Source organism: Gallinula chloropus, assembly GCF_964237585.1.
Source record: "Gallinula chloropus genome assembly, chromosome: 3".
NCBI classification, from domain to species: Eukaryota; Metazoa; Chordata; class Aves; order Gruiformes; family Rallidae; genus Gallinula; species Gallinula chloropus.
In genome coordinates this window covers 28814388-28837044 of record NC_140087.1, presented here as the reverse complement: position 1 = coordinate 28837044, position 22657 = coordinate 28814388, and positions in this window count along the sequence as shown.

Below are 22657 nucleotides of genomic sequence, written 5' to 3'. Positions count from 1 at the left end.
ACCCCAAAACAAAAACCAAACAGCTCTCAGAATTAAAACTGATTGTAAATGCCAGGAATCATTTGATCCAAGCCATGCCAAAATGGTGTATCAGTGCACAATATTTTAGCCCACAGTTTCTTTGAGAGGGACAAGAACTTGAGTTAATCTGACCTCATTAGAGGGGCCAAACAGATTAATATTCAGCATACCTTACTTCTTACCTATGCACCCACTGAAGCCTGAATTGCAGCCTTATTAAGAGTTTTTTAAACACCACCATATTCAACATCCCAAGGGAAAGAAGTTTATTCTTTTTTCAGCATCACTTCAGAGTAATCAGGTAGGAAAATCCTGTGTTCAAGAAATCCCTGTTCAAATCAAACTATCAAATATACCCCAGAAATTATAGATCTCCATTCCTTGTTGTCTGCTTTCTTTTATGTTTGCCTTTACTTTCTCAATGCATCTGTTTTTATTTCTGTATTCTCAATATATCCATTTCTAAGGTCATAATGTAATCACTGAGCTCCTAAAAATGATTCAGCATTCCAATACATGTCTGCAGCTTGACCAATGTGTTAGACAGGAGAACACATAACATGCCAGAAACATAGACACAGAGGAGATGAAGTAAGAGGAGTCAATACAGACTAGTTAACAATAACTCTATCATTTTGTATGGCACTGAAATACTAAACGAGAAAGAAATTTGGCCATAACCCACTGCTCAAATGGAAGGAGGTTTTTTCCACCCTAAGACCTTTCTAACAGCAGCTAGAGCAACTGATCAAAAAGAGGATCATATTTTTTAGGCTGACCCATGAACCATGCTGAATATATTATTTATGATATTCCTTCTTTATGGTTGTTATAGTAATTCTGCACCAAATCCCAAGATTCACTCCAACTCCACAAGAACACAAAACTTCCTGTTGCTAGCACTTAATCAGCCCTAAAATAGACATTACAAACCTACAGCTCAACTAGAGAAATCAGCAAGGACGCAAAGAACTGCAAGAGGATGCTGCGATGAAAAGCAAGCAAAGCTGAAAACTGTCCTGTGATCCTCCGTGATGACCCCTCCCATGGCCCTTATCAAGTGATTTCTCTTCTTCTTTGCCCACTTTATGCATCCTCCCATGCACAATTCAGTAAACACACAAAAGCCAAACATGCAAATGCACAATCCCAAAGCAAAAGGCTACCAGGAGGTAAGAAATCCCCAGCCAAATTATCATTGCTCGGCTGAAGTCACTTTGCATTCATGGCTGAACCAACTCTGTATTTCTGCTCCAGCAGTCAAGTGATCCTGGGATCCCACATCACTCTTTCCTATTTCTACTCCTTGCATTGCTGTCACATCTCCTCCAAACTCTTAAACTTCCCCCACCCTCCCAGCTACATTACATAGTGTAAAACACTATGTAATAAAGATTTCTTAATAAAAATATCCTGCCAAAAAAGCACTTGGGATATTCCCATTGCCTTCTGTAACACAGTATGGGCTGGTAGGATGGATAAGCACACACCACTCTGACTGCCACCCTTATCAGCCTGCCATGAATGTTGTGCTATGCTGCTCATACACACTCATTAGGTAAATGGTTGTCAGCGAATCTTAAAGATCAAAACAGAAGATGCAAGATAAAAATATGTTTATATAAATAAACTGGAGATCAGACACACAGGACATTAGAAGAAAACTGGTTTCCATCTAGTGGAGACTGATTTGAAGCTGAATTTGTTTTTGTTACAGAAGAGTTACAGAGATCTGAGAAAAGTATTACAGTACTTACCATGACTCACAAACAACTCTTCTCTTTAAAATGTTTTTAGAGTGTTACTATCTTGCTCCCCCGCCTGTTTTCTCCCTCAGTTTTTACAAGAAAGACGCTACCCCCGTCAAGAGGGAAATGTTTTGAGACAGTGATTAGATATTTTCCCCTAAAGCAGTTAGCACAATTGATTCTTCATATATCAGTATTACTCAGCAGGAAGCTAAACTCTAAAAGCTTTCTGGTCAGAAGCAAGTCTCACAGCCTTCGATCTTTGCATTTCCCAGTCTATCTGAGTCAACCCATATAATAGGAAAGAACATGCTAACAGAGATGTGCCAAGTACCGGTTACTCTGTTGGAGAATCAAAGAAAAAGCAACTGGCTAGACAAGCCTGTGCCTTTCTCCAGTTTTTATCTGGAGATGGAACAAGACTGGCAGAGCATGGTACATCTGACTCCCATCCTTTCTGGGCAGTGGGTCCTAGCCTGGTTCCTGGAGACCCTGCTTTTTGGACTCTGGAGTCACAGAGATTATTAACGTCCTTAAAGTACATTTTTAGTTACATCCAGGGCTGAAAGGGGGTTGGGAACTCATGGGGGAAAAGGCTTGTCTGATTCCTGATATGGAAGTACCATCTCTCAGGAGAAAGAAATCTTTCTGAACACAGTCATTCCTATTTCTGTCCCTCTAAAGACAGTAACTGCAAGACAGGCAATGTAAGTAGCCTGTACGGAAACCCAGAAACATCCGTAAAAAAATTCCTTGTGAAAATTCACATTCAAAGAAAGACCTCTTAGTTAATTGAGGCTTTGGCAGTGGCAGTGGAGGCACTCTTCAGGATTTGGGTTCACCGTGGAACAATGCATGTATATGATATGATATGACAGAAACACATACACATACAGTCTAAACAACAGACCATGTTGGCCCCAACTGGGAGGCCACAAAATGAGAACATTTCTAGAGGTAGATCCTGCAATAAAACCCTTATCTAGAAAAAATTAAGATCCAATGAGATTCTGCAATCCAATTTCTATCAAAAAATGTCTGTGTCAGGCCCCATTTTAGATGTTGGACCACCACCAATGAGCAGTATCGCTGTCTCTCCTCTGCTTTCTCCCCATCCCTCTGCCACGGTCCAGAAACCCCCGAAGATTTCTGTGTTGACATCTACTTTCATCTGTCACATTCATCATGAAGACTACTGAACTATTCACATGAGCTGTGTCTAAACCATTATTTCTGAATCAGTTTATTTTTTATAGAAAATAGTATTTCTGGTTCCAACATCCTAGTCTTCATAAAATTCTACCAGGATAAAAAATGCTTATGTGGGTTTTAGCTTGTTCACATATCTTTATCTGCAGCACTATTGGCATGCATAACACGAGTGGATGAATCCTTACTGTTGCAAGTACATTTTCTTCCACAGTATGGTCCTTTTTTTTTTTCATTCATCTGATTCTTTAAAAAAAAGCCCTTCTTGATACCAACTTCAGGTCATCTCTGTTAATCCAGTGTCAACTCCATTATTGCCAATTACCTTACAAAAACTAGATTTTAACATGAAAAATAGAAATATTCATCATGTCATTTTATAACCCACCAAGTGCTTATTCAGACTAAAGCATTGATTTCAAAATCACAGCAAGCAACTAAGACATAATTAAACTTTTATCCCTGCAGATTTTGAGAGATATATATTTCCCTTAAAAAAAAATAGAAAGGAAATAAAATAGACACCTGGAGTGAGATGTTTTAGATTCATTTGATATAAGAGCATGGAGTACTAGATGTGAGAGAGAAAAAATTAAGATGGCAAACAAGCTTTGTGTTGAGATTTTTACAATCAAGGTTTTATTTTGCCTAACACTTTGATATTTTTCCACCCTTTGTTTCTTTTTCCCACTTGCTTCTACATTAGAGTAAAACCAGAATTGACCTGCCGCTGCATCAAAGGAAAGTTTTCCCTCTGGGGCCAAGTTAGTGAAATATATCTACCCTTTTTCCAGCACAGTGGCCAGTTGAATAAATACCACTTTATTATTCCTGAACTACCTGTGACTCTTTCCACACTGCAAACAGCACCAGTCGGTGAAATAAGCACCTTGGATAGTCCTTCGAGGCAAAAATTTTGTCCATGCTTACAAAGTGGACTTTTTAAGATCCCTCAGCCCAGACCTCGCAGAACATGCAAACAGAAGCCAGGTACCAGGAAACTGCTCCAAGGCTGCCTATAAGTAGCACGTTGCTAAATTCATCCCTCAAGGGCTTCCAAAGCCTGTTTATGGGTATTTCCATTCTCCCACCCTTCTCAGCCCCAGCTCCACTGATAATCTGCTCCGTGTCACCTCCCAGACAAAAATGCATGGGTTTTCTTCTGCCAAAGTCATGATACCTTACTGCAGCCTCTAAATGCAGAGCCCACACAAGCAAGGTCAGCAGTGATCTCTGCAAGTCTGGACATCACTTACAGCAGTACAAACAGGATCTTTAAACATAAACTAAACATTGCTATCCGACACAAACTAACCATACCCAAAAAGTGCTTGTCCAGACCCCAACCCTGATAAGAGCTTTAAGATCACGGATACCAACACATGAAATCTCAGAGCTCAGTTTCAGTGCTTGGCTCCTCACCCTGCGGCACTCCCAGGCCAGAGCACCAGACCAGTGTCCCATCACGACACATTCTGTTTCTGTGGCTTTTTCACATGAAGGCCATGCATACGCCTGGCTGCTGCAGTTTCTTTCCCCATGGTATCCTGGTTTCGGAGAGAGCTCACTCATTTTCAAGAAGTGTAAGCCTCCTTGGACATTGGATGATCCAGGATAGTCAGTTAATGGTTAAAAAAAAGCACAGTTTAACTCAGAACAACCCAAAGTTCTTCAGACCTATGCACATATATTTGGTCTCACCTACTTTTCAAAGACCACCAAAAGGAATCCTTTGGAACTGAATGCAGAGATGGATCATAAAGGAAAATAATTAGGCCAAGACAAGGCTGAAGGCACAGCAAGATGTAAGGCTTGGATGAAACTTGATACATTTCATTCCAGGACCCAAGCACCATCCTTTGCAGCATTTCCATGCAGTCAGTGCCACAGAGGAGTGAATCAAATTCAAACCAGCTTGTGTTTATCCTCTTTTTTCCTAGATCTTTATATACTGTTGTGTCTCATCCCTTCCCTCCTTCACTACCCAGCATGTCCTATTGTTCTTATTTGTCAAGTTATGCAATTAGTTTGGGGCCAGATCATCAGATTACTCATGATAGTAGGATAAGCAAATGATCCAGGAATAAGTGTTTACTGGATCAAGCCCTTAGACTGTCAGCTACTCAGAGCAGAGACTATGCTTTATTATTCACATGCAGAGTAGTCTGTACACCAAGCATGTTATATACATAATTCATTTTAAAATAATAATGGTACACTAAGAATGAAAAACATGCCAGCAGGAAAGTTCACTGACTGCACTACCATCAGTAACTCAGAGCTGCTCGCTCACAATTCAGACTTGGAAAACCAAAAGGATGATTCTCTGTTTAAGGCAACAGACCAAGAGTCAGAAGAACTGCAGAGTTACATCCAGCACTGCAAAAAAAATTGTCAGGACAAATCTTCTGAACTCTCTGCTTCCCAAACTCCCCTTCTGAAAAAACAATAATACAAAAGGGGTAAGTATCCTCCTACTCCTATTTGATATACACAAGGGCAAACCAGGGCTTGGGAACAGAGGGAAAACATTCTGTGCATTAAACATAAGTAATATTAATTGCATTAACAAGATGTTTTTCAGTGTAAGACATGGACACCTTATTTGCTTTACTATTTATAAATAATTTCCAAAATCTACAATATAGCATATACTTACAGGAAATAGACACTTCTGCACACCAATGTGTGCGGGGTGTGTGCAACTGTCATGTGAGCTATGCATTGACACAGACAATTTACATTTACAGATCACAAACAGTACACTAAACACAAAATGCTTTAGGATAAAGTATAAATCTATGACATTGACCTGGCTGCTTTACCATTTAATCCGGCCTTGACCTTCCAGCAACTAAATATTCATGACTGGCATGACCTCCAGGCTTTGCTCTCACACCCAGTTGTACCTAAGAATCGGAGATTTAACCCTTTCACTAGGCAGCATTTTGGGGGGTTTATCTCCTCCTTTTATGATTCTGCCAGTGTCTTTTTTTTTTTCACTTTGCCATCTACAATAGCCTGGCTATTCTTCTTTCATATTTAAAAACCTTTATGCAAATCAGCCTGGTAGCACGGCAACCTAAAGTTCTTGCATTAATGCAGAGTATTATTCACATATAAAAATTCCATTTAAATCCCATTAAGGTTATGACATAAATCCAAACAAACTAGAAAATGCACAGTTAAGGTGGAAAAGTGACATATGTCTTCCAGTCTCTTAGCAGAAGAAAGCAGAATAAGAAACCTATTAGAGTGTCACCCGGTTGGGGCAAGGCAGAGAAGCACATATGTTACCTTCCTGCCTTTTAACTGTTCATTCCATTGCATCAGGTATTGTTTTGTTTTATTTTTGCTTAATGCCTTTGTCCCAGTGTCAATGGTCCTAGAAAAGAGTTTTTGTCTGTAAATGCTTCGGAACAATATCCATTCTGAGGGGCAAGAGAGGGAGCCTCCTGCAAAACAGCGTAAGCTGAGGAAAAAATGACATTAGAATTTTATATTTTTCTAAAGGTGTTTCTGTGGGATAGTAAAAAACAATGACACATATGACGCTGTTTTGCAAGTGTCCCAATTAGCAGCACTGTCGTTACAGTCTGGAGGCACCTACTTCTGTTCTCACGTGTTCCTCCCTTTGAATTCCTGACACTTCATAGTAATGAACTACACCAAAAGGTCTTGCAAAAGAGTAGGTTTAAGACCAGAGTTGAGTTCCTGCAATACTTAAAAGGGCTGAGCTGAGGGAATGGGTGTAGGCACCACTACCTTTTGCACAATCCACTAGCTGGTGTGGTGGGGAGTACAGAGGAACTCCTGAGCACTGTAGCTTGTGTTGCACATCCCTGCATTTGCAGATGGATGTCTCTGCCTATTATGCATAAATAAATCTAGCCCTGTAACAAGGAGAAAGGGAAGAATCACAGAATCACAGAATTGTAGGGGTTGGAAGGGACTTCCAGAGATCATCGAGTCCAACCCCCCTGCCAAAACAGGTTCCCTAGGACAGGTCACATAGATAGGCATCCAGATGGGTCTTTAATATCTCCAGAGAAGGAGGTTTCACAACCACCCTGGGCAGCCCAGAGTCCCAGGGCTCTGTCACCCTTACTGTAAAAAAGTTCTACATGTATTGGTGTGGAACTTCCTGTGCTCAAACTTGAGGCCATTGCGCCTTGTCCTGTATCCACAGACAACTGAAAAGAGGCTGGCCATTTCTTCCTGTGTCCCACATATCAGATATTTATTGAAATTAATAAGATCCCCTCTTAGTCTTCTTTTCTCAAGGCTGAAAAGCCCCAGTTCATTCACCCTTTCCTCAGATGAGGTTTACTGGGATTTTAGCTGCGCTACCTGAGCTACAGATGCCATAGTTAGTTGTGAAATTTCAAGCAGAATCAGGCCCAGAGTCTGTGCTTCTCCATATGTTTGTCATATAGGCAAGTATTGTGCAGTGGGCTGTTCTTGGAAAGTATGGGATTTATTTTTTTTCGTTGGAGTTGAATGAAACTTGATCGCAGTTTTCCTTCTTTTGGGTAACGATAAGAGTACAGAAACAAGCTGCTTCAGGCAGTGGAGCTGTTGTCTTGACTAGAATCCCAAGTTTGATTTGAATTAGCCATTCTAAGACAGACGTACATATGTACACACACGCACGCACGCACACACAAAGCTTTGAAAGCAGTTCCATCTGGTTTTCGGTAAGGCTGGGTCATAATTAACAAGAGTGGAGATACTTCATGTTCTGCATTTGTGACCTGACATGTCTTCCTTCATGTTGCAATTGAACATTTCTGTCCCAAACAGAACTGGTATTAATTGGGGACTCAGTAGAGCTAGGGATTAAGGTTTAGCAGGGGGGGTAATGTTTTTCAAATGTAGACTATATTTCTTTCACTCTGCCTTAAAGAAGTTATTTTTCCCTTCCTCTGTTCTAAGCAAACATTCTACAAATTATACTTTGAATAAAACACATCACAGACTTCCATGGAAACAGCAGTCAGCATGAGGAAAGAGTGGAAAATGCTCAAGGTGACAAGAATACCTTCTGCAGCACCATCACAAGATACAAGTTGAACCCTAGAAAGTACAAAAGAATCTGACATGACAGTACAAAGCTAAACAGGATCACAATGTTTAGGAGGGAGGGAGGGAAGGGCCATACATGCCCACAGCCATCCTTTCCTGCCAATTATCAAATCCTTGACAAATGAAAAACATTTGGATAAAAAACATTTTGGATGGACCTTCAGGGAAGGTTGAGAGAACAGCTTAAAACGGAGATGTCCAATATCTTCTTGGACACTTTACATTTCAGATTAATAAATAAGTGCAATTAGACAAATACATGTGAAGGATGAGGGGTGTCCACAATTACATGTTGTGGGAGACACTTTTAGTCTATGTCCTCAGAGGCCTCTCTCAAACCATGTTGAACTGCTGCAGAAGTCGGGTCTTCTCCGTATTTTGGAGAAAAATGAGTTACATGGCAGACACTGAAAAACACTGAGAAACACAGAGATAAAGCAGTTATCAACTCTCTGGACAGGTATATTTTTGAGAAGCCTTTCCTAACTAAGCAAGATTGCTTGTACTTATTATGGTATTCCTACTCTCTTCAACAACCAAGTGCTCAGTTTCTCCTATGCCATCTTTCTTTCTCCCATTTCTAAATGTTTACACATCCCTACCCAGAGGCTTATCCAGAGCTCTGACACTACAGCCTTCTTTTCCCCACAGGACTCCTGGCAGGACTCTTTCTCCACTTCATCTTATTTGCACCTCAGCTGCTACAGTCATCTGTCTTGCTCCATGGCCCACGTCTTCCCATCATATACATTCTTTCTTCATCAAATTTAAGATTGTGTTTCACAGTTGTCATTTCCACTGCTGCTCATTCTAGGTGAGCACTTGCTACTCAAAACACACGCTTTTTGCACTTATGCCTTACATTTCCAGCTCCTCCTTCTGCACCCACTACCTGCTCCTCACATTTACCTGAATAGCCTCCTTTCTCTAGATATTTTTAAAACAACATAGAGATGGCTGCAGTAGGCCAGTTTTGACCTTTCAACTGGAAGACTCGATATGTTTAAACTTCACATCTCTCAAATTTTAAAGCATATCTGCCTGTGGAGACAAGAACCAGCATCCTTTAGTTTTCAGTGCCAAGCATGTAGCTCAAATTCCAGAAATGAAAGGATGAAGGCATTATGTTCATGGTCTCTCTATGTACAAATAGGCTGACTTCAAAGGTTTGCAGCTAACCCTTCTCCAACCTGGCTGTCCTCCATGCCACCTAATCAAATTGTCACTCAGTAAGATCTGCTACCTGAACTCACCTTGTGCTTTATCCCAAATCTAAATCAGCCCGAAGAAACTAGGTAGCTTAAATACAAGGGTCCAGAGGTGAGGGATTTTTAGCATGACTCATTTGGATTTAAGCTGAGCAAGAATCTCTTATGTAAGGATATTAGCCAGAAGATAAAGCACAGTAGGCATATCTGAGAGAGGAACAGAGTGGTCCATCTGGGAACGTGAAGCTTCTCAGGAAGGGGATGTTGTTTGCATGGCCTAAGGCTTCAGTCCTACATGCCTCCTCTGCATGGGTGAGTGGCTCTACTGACTTATCATGCATTAAAGTGCAGGATTTTTATTTTTTTTTAAAGCAAGTAAAAGGCTCAGTGATTTGATCAAGGCCACAAATCAACATGCCAGACAGAGATGGGACTATTAAAATGCACTAGCAAGCCAGTCAGATTGAAAGCTTAAACTTTGGAGAGAGGAGTCACCTTTTATATATTTGAAGTGTGCCCAACAGAACTCAGTCCTTGCCAAGGTTTTGAGTAGTAGTTTGATACAGGTAGTAAATGTCATGTAGACCAATGTGCATGGTGCTTTACACATTATTTTTTTTTTAAACCCTTGGTATCATAAAAACTGTGAAGTTTGAACAGAATAAGATGGGTCTACTTCTAAATGTCTCAAGCTACTTTCCTGGATCAAATCAAATAAAAACATACCCTGCTAGGAAAGATTTCCCATATGGAAATTTTCCTTTCAGATTGTTTTGTTCCCTTTATAACTGCCAGTGACAGCATAGCATTTGAGGCATAAGGAGGAAGTTATGCCGAGTAGCTATTGTGACAGGAAATAAAATAAAGGTGGGCAGAAGATGAAGAAAATATCATGAGTAAACTTAAAAGGTGTATGAAAACTCTTCACCTGCACTGACCCCAGAATTGTGCTAATTGTGAGGATTAACATGCTTCCTGCACATAAAAATAGTTTATGTCAGCTGCTGGAGAGACACGGTGTACCCACTCAGACATTAAAGTGCAGCCTACAGGTTGCTAATACATGGAGTCGTGAAATAAATGCAAGTGTCCTAATTGGCACTGTGAAAACACTGGTCTATCAGGAGGGAACAGACACGAGACCATACATCCAAGAATGTACCTAAAAACAAACATACGTACTCTTGGTAAGTTATAAGAGCAGCTTAATTTCTGACATATCTGACCCTCTTAAGAAATTGCATCAGTTGACCTTATTAGTTCCCGGATCAGTTGTTCCCATGCTCTATACCACTTGATTAACAGATATAAAGACTTTGAAGAAAACTTGTACTGGGTTCGGTTCCTCCCAGCCTACATCCTACTTTTTATCTCAGTAAAAGGTTGATTGAGTGATAAAAAAGGGCCATGTAAGTATGCATTTAATCCCTGACAAAAGCAGCTTAACAAATAGGTGGGCAAAGCCTGTTTAGCCTTATCCTGTTGCCAGCTGTCCAAACATTGCTATACTTCTGAAGGACCAAGGCTCTGTATCGTTTGCTGAAATGTAGCCCCAAACACTTGAGGAAAAAAAAAGGTTCAGTAAATGAAATTCAGCACACATTCTCCTGTTCTGATACTCTCTTAAGTAACACTGCCTCAGGATACATTAGTTTCATTATCTCTGTGTCTATAATAAGATCCTAGTGCATGACAGCCAAAGATTGCCATTTATCCTTCCCACACTGACGTGTTTCATTTTGGTCGGTGGAAAGGATATGTTGTGTGAGCCACAGCCCGGTAATTCCTGCTCAGCATCGTATCATGGACATGAAATTTGGCCCTGAACCCTTCCCATGAGAGAAGGATTGTTGTACTTAGAATTCAGACTGCTGTCCCCTTCAGCAAATGTAAAGTTTTGGTTTTCGCTGAACGAATCTACACATAAAATTTCTTCTGGGAAAAAAAAAAAAGAAAAAAAGAAGAAAAAAAAGAAAATTAACTATTACTAAGAAAACATGATTTTTCAGTTTTCACTCTTGAGGAATATGTTTCAATACAAATAAGCATCATATTGGAAAATTCCCAGCAAGATGTTCTTATATCTAAGACATAAATTTTGCAATAGGAAAAAATAATTAAGTACCAGCTTATTGCTGTGCACAGTTCTGGCTTTGTTGAAACCTTCATCTTCATGATGAAAGCTGAAAGATCTAGACTCAATTTCTGTCCTTGGTTTCCGCGACATTTATGAAGAGCACTAAATGAAAAAGAGCAAAACCAGAGTGCCTACTCCAGACATCCATGTTAAACATCACAGCACCTACAAATCCTTAGCCCTAGAATTAATTAATCATTTAATCCATCCAAAATTGGCATCCCTATACAGTCAGTGAAGAGATTTGGGCATCTCCAAAGAGAGACGTAAAGCCTAGTGCTGAGTAGGGATTTGAACAAAGTGGTCTGTAAGAAATAAGAGGGTGAGTATCTGCTGTTTGTCTGAGAACATTTGGTGTCCAATTTAAGGCTGCTTCAATTATATGCTTCCACTTAGAGTGAACCCAGACTTGAAGTGCTCCTCTAAGCACTCAGCAGTGGTGAGATTTAGGGATCATGAGCTAGAAGTGAGAAATCTGCTGAGTACCTACCTTCACTTTCTGACAACTCCTTTCAGGCACTAGTACCTTTCATGCACAAAAAGAGCAGAAAGCAGTAGGATAACATACTTTTAAGATGAAGCATTATAAGATGTGGTTTTCTGAGATTTTAGAGGATGAGTTCAGTGACGCAGCAGACTACTTTCCCATTTACTGTAGGATTGCGCTTATCTTAATATCAACAACACATCACTGCGACAAACATTACTACTTTAAAATCTCTCCACTTACTTGTTTGAGAGCACTGCACACATGTGAGCTATCTAACTCAGCTTCTCTGTTGAAGGGTATGTCTTGGCTGCAGAAGAGACTGCTAGAACCCAGCAAGCTCCATACAAATAGCAGAGTTATCACTGGAGCTAATCTGGTCATAAATCATCCTAAAGAAGAGACCTAAAACCAGTCAAAAGAATCTCTCCCTAAAAATAGCTATTGTTCTCCATTGAGAACAAAAGGATCCTTTGGTAACTGTAATCCCTAAATGCATAGCACATAAATGTTTAAGGTTAGGTGAAGAGAAGAAAACCTACTGTCTTAGCTCAGGTCAGCTAACCAGAATTGCAGGTATCACTCTGATTCCCTAACAGTGTGACTTCATACAGTTTCTGTTTGAGTGTCTGCAGAAATTTCCTTCAGTCAGATCAAAAAAAAGAGCATCTCTACAGCCCTTGGTGATTATGGCTTTGCTTAGCAGTGCATCATGAGGTAACACAAAGTATCATGCTTTATTTGCTTGACCATTCATGAAATCATGAACAGACACGGCCGTGCCAGTATTTTTTATTATATTACCCTTCAGAAACAAGATCGATAGGACCACCTCATATGCAAACCTTTCTCTGCTACTGCCAGTCATGCATTGGGTGAGGTAGGACTCGTGGTCTTTTAACAGTCAGACTGTTTCACCTTAAAGATTTACACTTCATATCAGCTTGTTAGCATACTGTTGCAATGCATTAGGTAAGAATCCATAAAATATCAAATACTTTCTTTCAGGCACCCTGATTAAATTTTGTTTGATCATATTGATTATGTTCCTAGTAAAAACTGACAGCATGGTCACATTACAAGCAACATGTTGTGTCGGGCTTCCTGTGCAAAGGAAATTACAGGAAAATTCTGGATAGCTTGCATTTTTCCCTATGCAGTTTCTTACATTTTAATTTATACTCTTTAAATATATTTCATTTAATCAGATTATTACACCTCACAATCCTGAAATAAGAATTACAGGCTGATCTACTCTTTCTTTTAGAAATGCAGGAGGATGAACTGTACAGAGACCTAACAGGCTCCAGCCAGCTATTTCACCCCTAGGTAAACAGCAGCAATGTCCATCTCTTGGAGGACTGACAATCCCATGCTCAGCTCTGATACGGGCACTAGCTGTGAACTTAGCTCCAACCACATGCTGGCATAGTTGTATATTACCCAGCTCCCCTCTCCAGCATCACAGCTATCCCTGGTCATAGCGTTTCCTTGCATAAGCTCTGTATTTCCCATAATTTAACAGCTTATATATCATGGCAGTATGCAGCTTTGTCTATATTATCATATACCATGGCTATATGCAGCTTCATCGCCTCTCCCCAACCTCCAGCAGCTCACTGCTTTCTAGCTCCAGGCTTCCTCAACCCCTTGGTCACCCTCAGTTCCGCTGCACTGTCTGTGTCTCTACTCTTACTGTTTTTGTCCAGACAGCAAAAAACCAGACAGTTTTACTTGTCCAGCAAGAACTAATTCTGCTTGTCCTGGACAAGGAGATTTTTCCCATCTTGCTCTTTTCTCTGCATACAGTCAATATTTGCATAATATATTAAGCATGTGGGGAAACCTCAAAAGATTTGGTTCAATGCCTTTTGGATAAGCACCTGAAAAGCTTGGCTGTTTGTGCAAACCTAATCCAAACAATCTGATTCTTGAGTTAATAGGCTGGAAATTTTATGAGAACAGGTTGTCTCACAGTGCAAGATTTCTCGTAATTTTTGCTTCTGCTGTTGGAATGGGAGCACGATGGAAATAACCTCTTGTGCTGTTTTGACACTTCCTTTCAGGGATTCAGGACAATGTGGGAAGAAAGTTACCCAGACTTTTCTCATACTTAGAAAAGTATCCATCAGTTTAAACTGATGATTCAGGTGAGAACTTGGGATGGGAGATTATGCCATCCAAGCCAATTCAGCTGTTCTTTTATAGCAGTGTTCACCCACTTTATTGATATGCATCAGATATTGGTAAAATAATACACTACATACTCTGACTGACTGGCTAATAGGAATCTGTCAAACTATGAATGCTATAACAGTCACATAATAATAACACAGCACTACAGAAGGTAATAAATTATATACTTGCCATCATCCTTCACATATTCTATACGGATCATGGAGTTATGGTTATTGGTTGCGGTGTGTATTACCAGGGCCCAGGGTCACCAGAACAGAGTTAAATGATGTAAGGGAGTAAGTAAAATGATGATCTATGTTCAAAAACAGCACTAGCCTTGGTACCTATTTACCTCATGCAGTATGTTTATATACTGAGTGTGAATAATCAGGTTCCCTGAAAAAGGAGAGAAAATTGACAATGGCAGGGGCAGAATGGCACTTTCCATCTATCAAGAATTTTGGGTTGAAAACCTTATTTATTTTTCCAGGTGCTGCAGGTTGTGGGGGATCACTCGAAGCTAGCAAAAATTCTTTCACAGATATGTAAGACTCTGTATCCAGTAGGGTATTTTCTTTCTTCCCCAAAGTTCAGCTGCGACCGTCGTGTGGAAAGTAAATATTCCAGTAGCTTCTGCATGCCACTCTCAGATAACAACTGAGCCTGAGACCAAAGGCCACAATAATTGTTGCTTATTGTTACTGCTACTGCTCCTACTTGAGCAAAAGAAGCAATTCCTCTCCATTTAGGCAGTACAGTATTTGTGCTTTAGTTTGAAGTATCATCCACTTACATTTTATTCATGAATCCTTTCAACTTTGTTGCTTCTCCTCTCTTCAGTGTATTGCATATCCACAGATTCAGTAGACCTCAAAGACAATGCTGATATATCATAACTTATACTCAAGGGAAGCACGAGGGTGGAATAAATAGTGGCTCTGCACAATCAGAGACTGCTTCCAGATTCACCAGGGAAGACAGTTCTGGAAACGGAAAACCAAATATAATTACACAAAATCTTATTGCTAAAAATCCCAATTACATAAATCAATGATATTTTACACTGTACGTGGATTTATAGACTATTTAGGATTGACTGATACAGCTATCAGCCACGTACTGTCAGCAAGTTCTGTATCTCTTCGTGTCAGCAAAAAAAAAAAAAAAAAAAATAAGGGGGAGGGTGTTACTTTTACATCTGAGATGAAATTGTGTTGTATTTTCAAAGCAGATGTCATCTCAAGAAAAATTATGCTTAGGCAGGAGTTTTCATGTAAATAATTTTCTGCTGGGCAATCTATCGTTGTTGGGGTTTTTTTTGTAAGTATCTATATAAACCCAAAGATTTCTAAGACCAGCTATAAAACTAGGGGAGAAAACAGGGATGTGGAAACATTCTAGAGCCCAAGTACCCCAACTGAAAGGATCCATAACTCCAGATCACATATGCTTTTTCACCTGTTTAGGTAACAGGTAAACACATTAAATAAGTTATCTTTTCTGCCCCAAACTCCTGACCAACATATACATTATGTCCAATTACGCCTCTGGAAACTATTACAACTACATGAGAATAACTGGACTAACTGGAAGATAGAATCCATTCTCCTCCCAGTCATCCAGCTTGTGACATATTTATCACAGGGTGTGCTTTTAACCCTTTCTGCTTCTGCCCTACTGAGTGTAATGCCAGACACATCTCTGTCGCAAATGCTGACCCAACTCGTTTGTGTCTTCCCCCTGAAAACAATGAGGTACTCAGGTGTAATTGAACAAAATTTGAACAATAATCCTGGCTTTCTCCTGGAAATGAACAGTAGTGCATGAAAGGTATTATACCTCTATTTTGCTGAGCGCAGGGCTCTGAAAGGTCACGCTGGGAGAGAGGCTGTGAATTGTTTGGAAAATAGCCAATTTGATTACAATGGGCAATTTTGAGCTTACAGTTTGCTTGTGTCTATCCTGCCTAAAGTGGCATCATTTGTTGTAACAACTGTATTGCAGAAGCACTGTGGAAGAGACCACAAAACCCATTTCTGTTCTGCTGAAGAATCAGAAAGGAGACTTAAATATCAAACCCAAGATGCAACCTATTCCACATTCTCTACAATACAGACATGCAAATGCAAGTTCAGGAGCATTAAATTAATATTAGCATATACCTGCTAAACAGTCAAAATTTACATCAGTTTTGGGGTGAAATGAACATTGAAAGCTATTATCACGTTCTGAAAGATCATATTTTTACAAATTAAAGAAATTAAAACAGAATCCAAAGCATCTGTATGCTCTCACTGCCTAGGTATAAGTCCCATCACTCCTGGAATTTGCCACTGTCCTTTCCTCTTACCCCTGTGATTGCCTCCAGTGGCTACTGTGACCCATTCAAGTTCACACACGACAACAGTGCCTCAGGTGATTCACAAGTCCTCCTTCTCTTCTTGCAAGAAATGCTGGGACTCAAAAAATCTCAGCTTGTAATAGACAGACCCAACCATTTGGTCAGTCTTGAACCCCATGCATATTCCCATGAAATGCTGTTTGCCTGTAATGCCCTGATGTGAAGCATCGATGTTAGGGCCATTATATATAAATGAGTTTTCCCAGATACGATCTGTTTCTTCTGGACATATTTCAAGAGTTTTCTGTATTTTCCTAGTGTTTTCAGTAATCTGGTTCCTGAGGTACACACGCTCAGATGTCAGCTCTGACATTCATCAGAAATATGTTTCTTGCAGGTGAGTTGCTTAGACATTGAACCTTCCTCCCTGTTTCCTACATCTTAATAAGTATCTGGCTAATGAACAGCCATACCTAGTGGATCTCAATGGGAACTGCAGTGGACTTGCAAATGACATGAATAATTTTATGGGAGGCCACATCAACCTGTTCTAAATCCCCTTGTTTAATATAGTCACACTCGCAAGCTACACTGAAATCAGAGTTACTCCCTCCAATGGCTTGGTGTGATGGCTGCATAATTCACTAACCCTAGCATGTTATTCCGGGATGAAAAACAACTGATTCTAGCTAAAAAAAATGGTTGACTGTACAGACTTGATAGCAAGGGACAGGGACAACAAAACAAACAAAGAAACAAACAAACAGGGAAAAAATACAACCAACCACAATAATAAGTATCTACTCTCTCTAGAGGCTTCTTTTGCTTCTTTCTGCTCTCTGAGGAGCTTTCTTGAAGTTTTTGCAATGGTGGTCCACCAGGAAAAGTAAATTTAATTTCTACCAGAAATATCTAAAAACTTTTCACTCAGCTTGGGTAAGTGTGAAGGAATAACTGGAGACCAAAAAACCTGCTGTTACAGTCTGTTCTTTCAAGGAAAAAATAAAATCTGTCCTAGTACCTGCTTTATATAGGTACTCTCACCCAAACCCCAGATCTTGAAAAAGATTGCTCATCACTTCAGCTTTCTGGAACCCAAGCATCGTTTCTTAGTTTCTTTTTTTTTTCTGCTGTGGGTGTCTTTGATGCTTGTCATGCCTTAAGTCTCCTGCCTTAATTTCCATTGACACTAAGACAATAGAGTAATGTGAAGAATCTACACTCAATGTTTAATATTAATGGCCTAGTTCTCAATTTCTGGCTCATTAAGAACTCCTCCCAAAATAATCCATTCTGTGATGGTCTGGAGGCTTTGGTCTGGTGAAAGGCAATGGATTTAAAGATGACTTTTCATGACTGTCATAAACAGGCAAAAATTTAAAACAATATACAAAATAGTCACAAATGGAAAGCAGACTGAGCTACAATTGTTTCAGACTCTTTTTCAGAGTTTTAGTGCACATTTCCAGCATTTGTGCTATTGCTACTGAAAATGTAAGTTAAACATCATGCCATAGCTCTTCAAGAAGGAACTCAGGGTGGGGGTAGGACAACAAACAAATTATGTCTTTAGTCAGGCTACCAAGTTTCTCTCTGTCATAAAGAAATGTGGAGAAATTTGCTTATTTGTAAGCTTTCTGAGAGAGAGAGACCAAGACATTACAAGAAAGCAGGGTTAGGCAGCAAATAGTTTTCATATCCATAAAGATTTGATATTTCAATTATTTTTCCATCCTCAAAAATGAAATCTCAGAGAATCAGAGAACACTGTAGATCGCGAAGAACCTCTTTTGGCAAAATGAAACAGCCAAAAAAATAAGGGGGGGTGGATTTTGTTCAATTGCATTATTTCGTTTGACCCAGTTTCTGTTTTCTATGCAAAGTAAATTAAATTCTAAAAGAAAAAGTTGTTTCTGACTTGAAAAAATCAATGTTTATATTTTTTGTAAATAATAATGTAGATTATTTCTTACAGCATACGTGATTTCTTAACGAATAAATCAATGAAACAAAACAGCTAATTTTCTGGAATTCTTTTAGCAAATCAGCATTTTTCATTGAAATAGTGAAGAATTCCAGTCTGAAGAATGTCCCTCTGCAGGTGAGTTTTATCACCTACAATTTATCTTCAGGCATGGCTTAGGAAGCCCTTCCAATGCCTCATCACCTTTCTATGATGTTATTGGAACTAAGATATTACAGATGTCTTTCTTTACTTTCTTTCAAATAGTTAGAATTATTCAAACACATCAAGAGAGTAGTATTTCCCACAAATCACCTTTTGAAATATTGCAAGAAGTAATGGGGAATCTCCTAATTGCAGGAGTGACATCTTATCCTCTCAGTGTATGAACTGAAGGTGTATTTGTGTAGACGAAGAAAGAACCTCAAGTTCCACCATCAGCTAACTAAAACTATTATTCCTGCTGAACTATTCCCGTATAAATGTCAAATGGTATCACAGTTCATCTGTTCTCCCACTCACCTACAGTACATAGCATTTCTAATACGAAAACACCACATTTTCTATCTTAAATAAAAGGAAGGAAGGCAGAAGAATAAACCCAGGGGGGTTTTCCTCCTTTTTTATAAGTAACCTTGAATGAGAAGCGTGCAGTTTATGTCTGTGCATCTCATCAAGAATATATGTCATTTCTCTAAATAAACATCATATATCTCAATAGTAGGGTCAGTTACCCACCCCTACCCCCTTAGTGTAGCTGATCTATCAAGTTAAATCACAGGCTTTTTGATATGAGTGTCAATGTAGATCTGACATTAAAAAAATAACCCACATTGGGGCAGAAAAACAATAAACAATGCAGAAAAAAAATTAACTCCTTAGGCTCTCAAGTCACTAAAATCCAGAGAGGCTGGTGCACAATTTATGCTCTAGTGCAGAGTATATTTTAGTTCAACTATATTGAATGCACAGACAATTTTTCATGAACTCATCTTCCTTTTCTTTTTCAGACCTGTTGGACTAGATGTTGCCTTTCTTTTCTTGTTCTTCTTCAAGAACTTTACGCTCCAGCTTCCATATAACCTCTTCCCCTACGACTGACAACATTCCCTGCCACAGTCATCCTTTTTTACAAATTAAATAAGCGGAAAATACCTTGTTCCCAGAAGCCTTTAAAAGCCCCCAAATTTGCTAAAACAGAGATGGCTTGCAGAATTAATAGGACAAATTTTTTATCTGATCAGTTTTTCTGGCAGAAGTTTTTCTCACAAATTCAATGTCAAAAATTTTAATGGGAACAAACGTACAAGTTTCAAGCAGCATGGGATTTTTATTCAAAGCAAGAGAGGAGAACAAGGCTTTCTTCTCAGAAATTCCACCAGCCCAGTATTAGGGAATTCTATGTAAGACAACTATTACAGTTTTGCATGGCAAGATTCTGGTGGAGTAGGGGGATGCAGGGGTGGCTTCTGCAAGAAGCAGTGAGAAGCTTCCCCTAGGCCTGACAGAGCAAACAGCAGCTGGCCTTAAGGCTGAGTGGGCCTGCTGCTGGCCAAGGCTGAGTCCACCTTATCTCAACTCCTAAGCTTCTAAATATATATTTTTTCCCCTGTCCAGCTGAAAAGGGGAGCACATGGTGGGCACGTGGCCTCCAGCCAGTGTGAAACCACCACAATAACATAGCTCATTGCCCTGCTTCAGCAACTTGGGACCTGTACTGGTTGCAGTAGTGCCTACAGAGGAGGTTGGGACCCAGTATGAGACAGGGTGGGGCACAGCCAACATCGTGACTTGTTGGGCACTTCCCTGCGACTTCTCCAACCCAGGGGAGAGGAAACCTTTTGATGTGCTCTGAAAACAGTGTTGATAATATAGAGATGTTTTTGTTACTGTCAAGCAGTGTTTACGTAGAACCATGGCCTTTTCTGCTTCTCACCCCACCCCACAAGCAAGGAGGCTGTGGGTGGACAAGGAGTTGGGAGGGGACACAGCTGGGATGGCTGACCCCTGCTGCCCAAAGGAATATCCCATACCATATGATGTCATGCTCAGCTTATAAAGTTGGGATAAGAAGGAAGGGGGAGACATTTGGAGTGATGGAATTTACCTTCCCAAGTCACTGTTATTTGTGACAGAGCCCTGCTTTCCTGGAGATGGCTGAACACCTCCCTGCCCATAGGGAGGGGGGAATAAATTCCTTGCCTTGCTTTGCTTGCATGTGCAGCTTTCGCTTTACCTTTTAAATTGTCTTTATCTCAATCCACAAGTTTTCTCACTTTCACTCTTTCAGTTGTCTCCCCCACGGAGTGGGGAGTGAGCAAGCAGCTGTGTGGTGCTGAGTTGCCAGCTGAGGTTAAACTATGACATGCATTTAAGCCCCAGTCTGGCTTCCTTCAAAGTCAGTAACTTCCTAGTGACAGCAGCTAAAGACCACTGTGCTGCAAAGTTGTGGCAAGCAGTGGTCTTATTTCAATGCATGGCATATAAAATGCTATTGGCTTGGCAATAGAGAGAGATGACAACGCTCGATTGCTCAGTTGCAGGGTATCTCCCTACCCAGGAAGATGACAAAAGATGTGTTCATATAAAAGGTACATGAATAGAACAAAAATAAGATTATTATTTATTTCAGTCTGAAAAGACATAGTCCAGGAAAAAAACCTCTTCCTCACAAAAAACCGTGGAGTTGTCAGCTCTCACAGTAAAACCTTTATACCACAAGCTGTAGTGCTGCTCTGCAGGAGGGGCTTACTTTATCTACCAGCCTGTAAATGAAGTGGGATGTGCTGGACACTGCAGCCACAAAGAGTCCTGCAATAGAGGAAGAAAGAAAGAAAAAAAAGGTCCCTGAGAAAAAGTTCAGTGAAGGGGCAAGTTCGGCCTCCTTGACATATTCCTTGATATTAACAGTGTTTTGCTGTTCTCAACAGTGCTTATGTCCCTAATGTTAACAATCTCTCTACAAATAATGCAGAGGAAAGTGATGCAGTATATATACACAGACTTATGAGAGGAAATGCACCAGCTTTAAAGGCATTCCACAGTTTGTGCATTTTCCAGCTTGGGCCCCAGGTTTGGGCAATGTGCAAGGATGGCTCTGGAGAACGCCCTCTGGTTTCAGTGTCCTGCTCGCTTTCCCTGCAGGCTCCTCCCTTTCAGGAAGGTGCTCTTTGGGAAGCAGACATTCATAGCATGCTTGTTTCCAATTTATTAATTAGAACTAAATAACTGGGCAAAAGTGTAATATGCATATAAACAAACACAATTACAATAAAGTGTGGAAGTAGCAAATTCATCTAATGATCAGGTTGATTAAATTACTTCGCATAAACCAACAATTCCTTATAAGCACTGTGTAATGGTTTAGGAAGGCTGCAGTCTTGTTTAGCGCTCAGCCTGGAAAATAACAGGGCTTTTTTCAACTCTCAGTGCCAAGTGACATATTTAAGTTCCAGCCAAATAGCTGGTACAGGGAGTGTCAATCGCTCCCAGGCTGAAACTGGTGTTGAGACTGTGGCTGCGCTGCCAGCTTTGAGAGCTCCTGCAGATTATTGGTTATCTAATGCCAGCCAACCTTTTCTCTCACTGCCCTTTCCCCCTCAGAACTCCCAGCAATGGATTACAGTGGATTACATTGGAGATATTTCAATATTTCAACATGACACAGCTTCTTAAATTTAATATTCAGAAGATAAATTCAATGAAATAGTATGATTTATCATGATTCAGCTGTATCTAGTTATTGCAAAAATCATTCTTTACTCACTGTGCTCTGGGGATTCTTGCTTCACATGTATGCTACCCAACAGCTTGCCTTTAAAAAAATGCAAGAATGCTGAAGTAGAAGTGATCCCTAGCTTCCAAAGATGGGAAAACAAACAGGTGGCAAAAGTGAAGACATAAAATCTGAGAGAAAGTTTAAGCCAGGAAAAAAATAAACAAAACAACAACCTTTTTCACTTTAAAAAATGCATTTTGGGAGCTTGCTTTTTACTTATCAGGAATACCTGTCTCATAACAGAGATCACCATGAGATACTTACTTTGTGTTTGGGTTCCTCAGCTATTAGCTTCCTTTTAGATAAGTAGGACTATGTTATCATCAAACTCCTTCCCCTACCAAAACTGGGATTTCAGCCACTGTGCAGGGTGTGATTTCTGAAAGCGTAAACCACACAGAAGACTGGACACAGCTATGCAATAGAGAGCAGAATCCAGTGCTCTCTTCCACATACTCCCAAGAACTCTGCTTTAGTTCCCTTAAACCCTCCAACAGCTGAA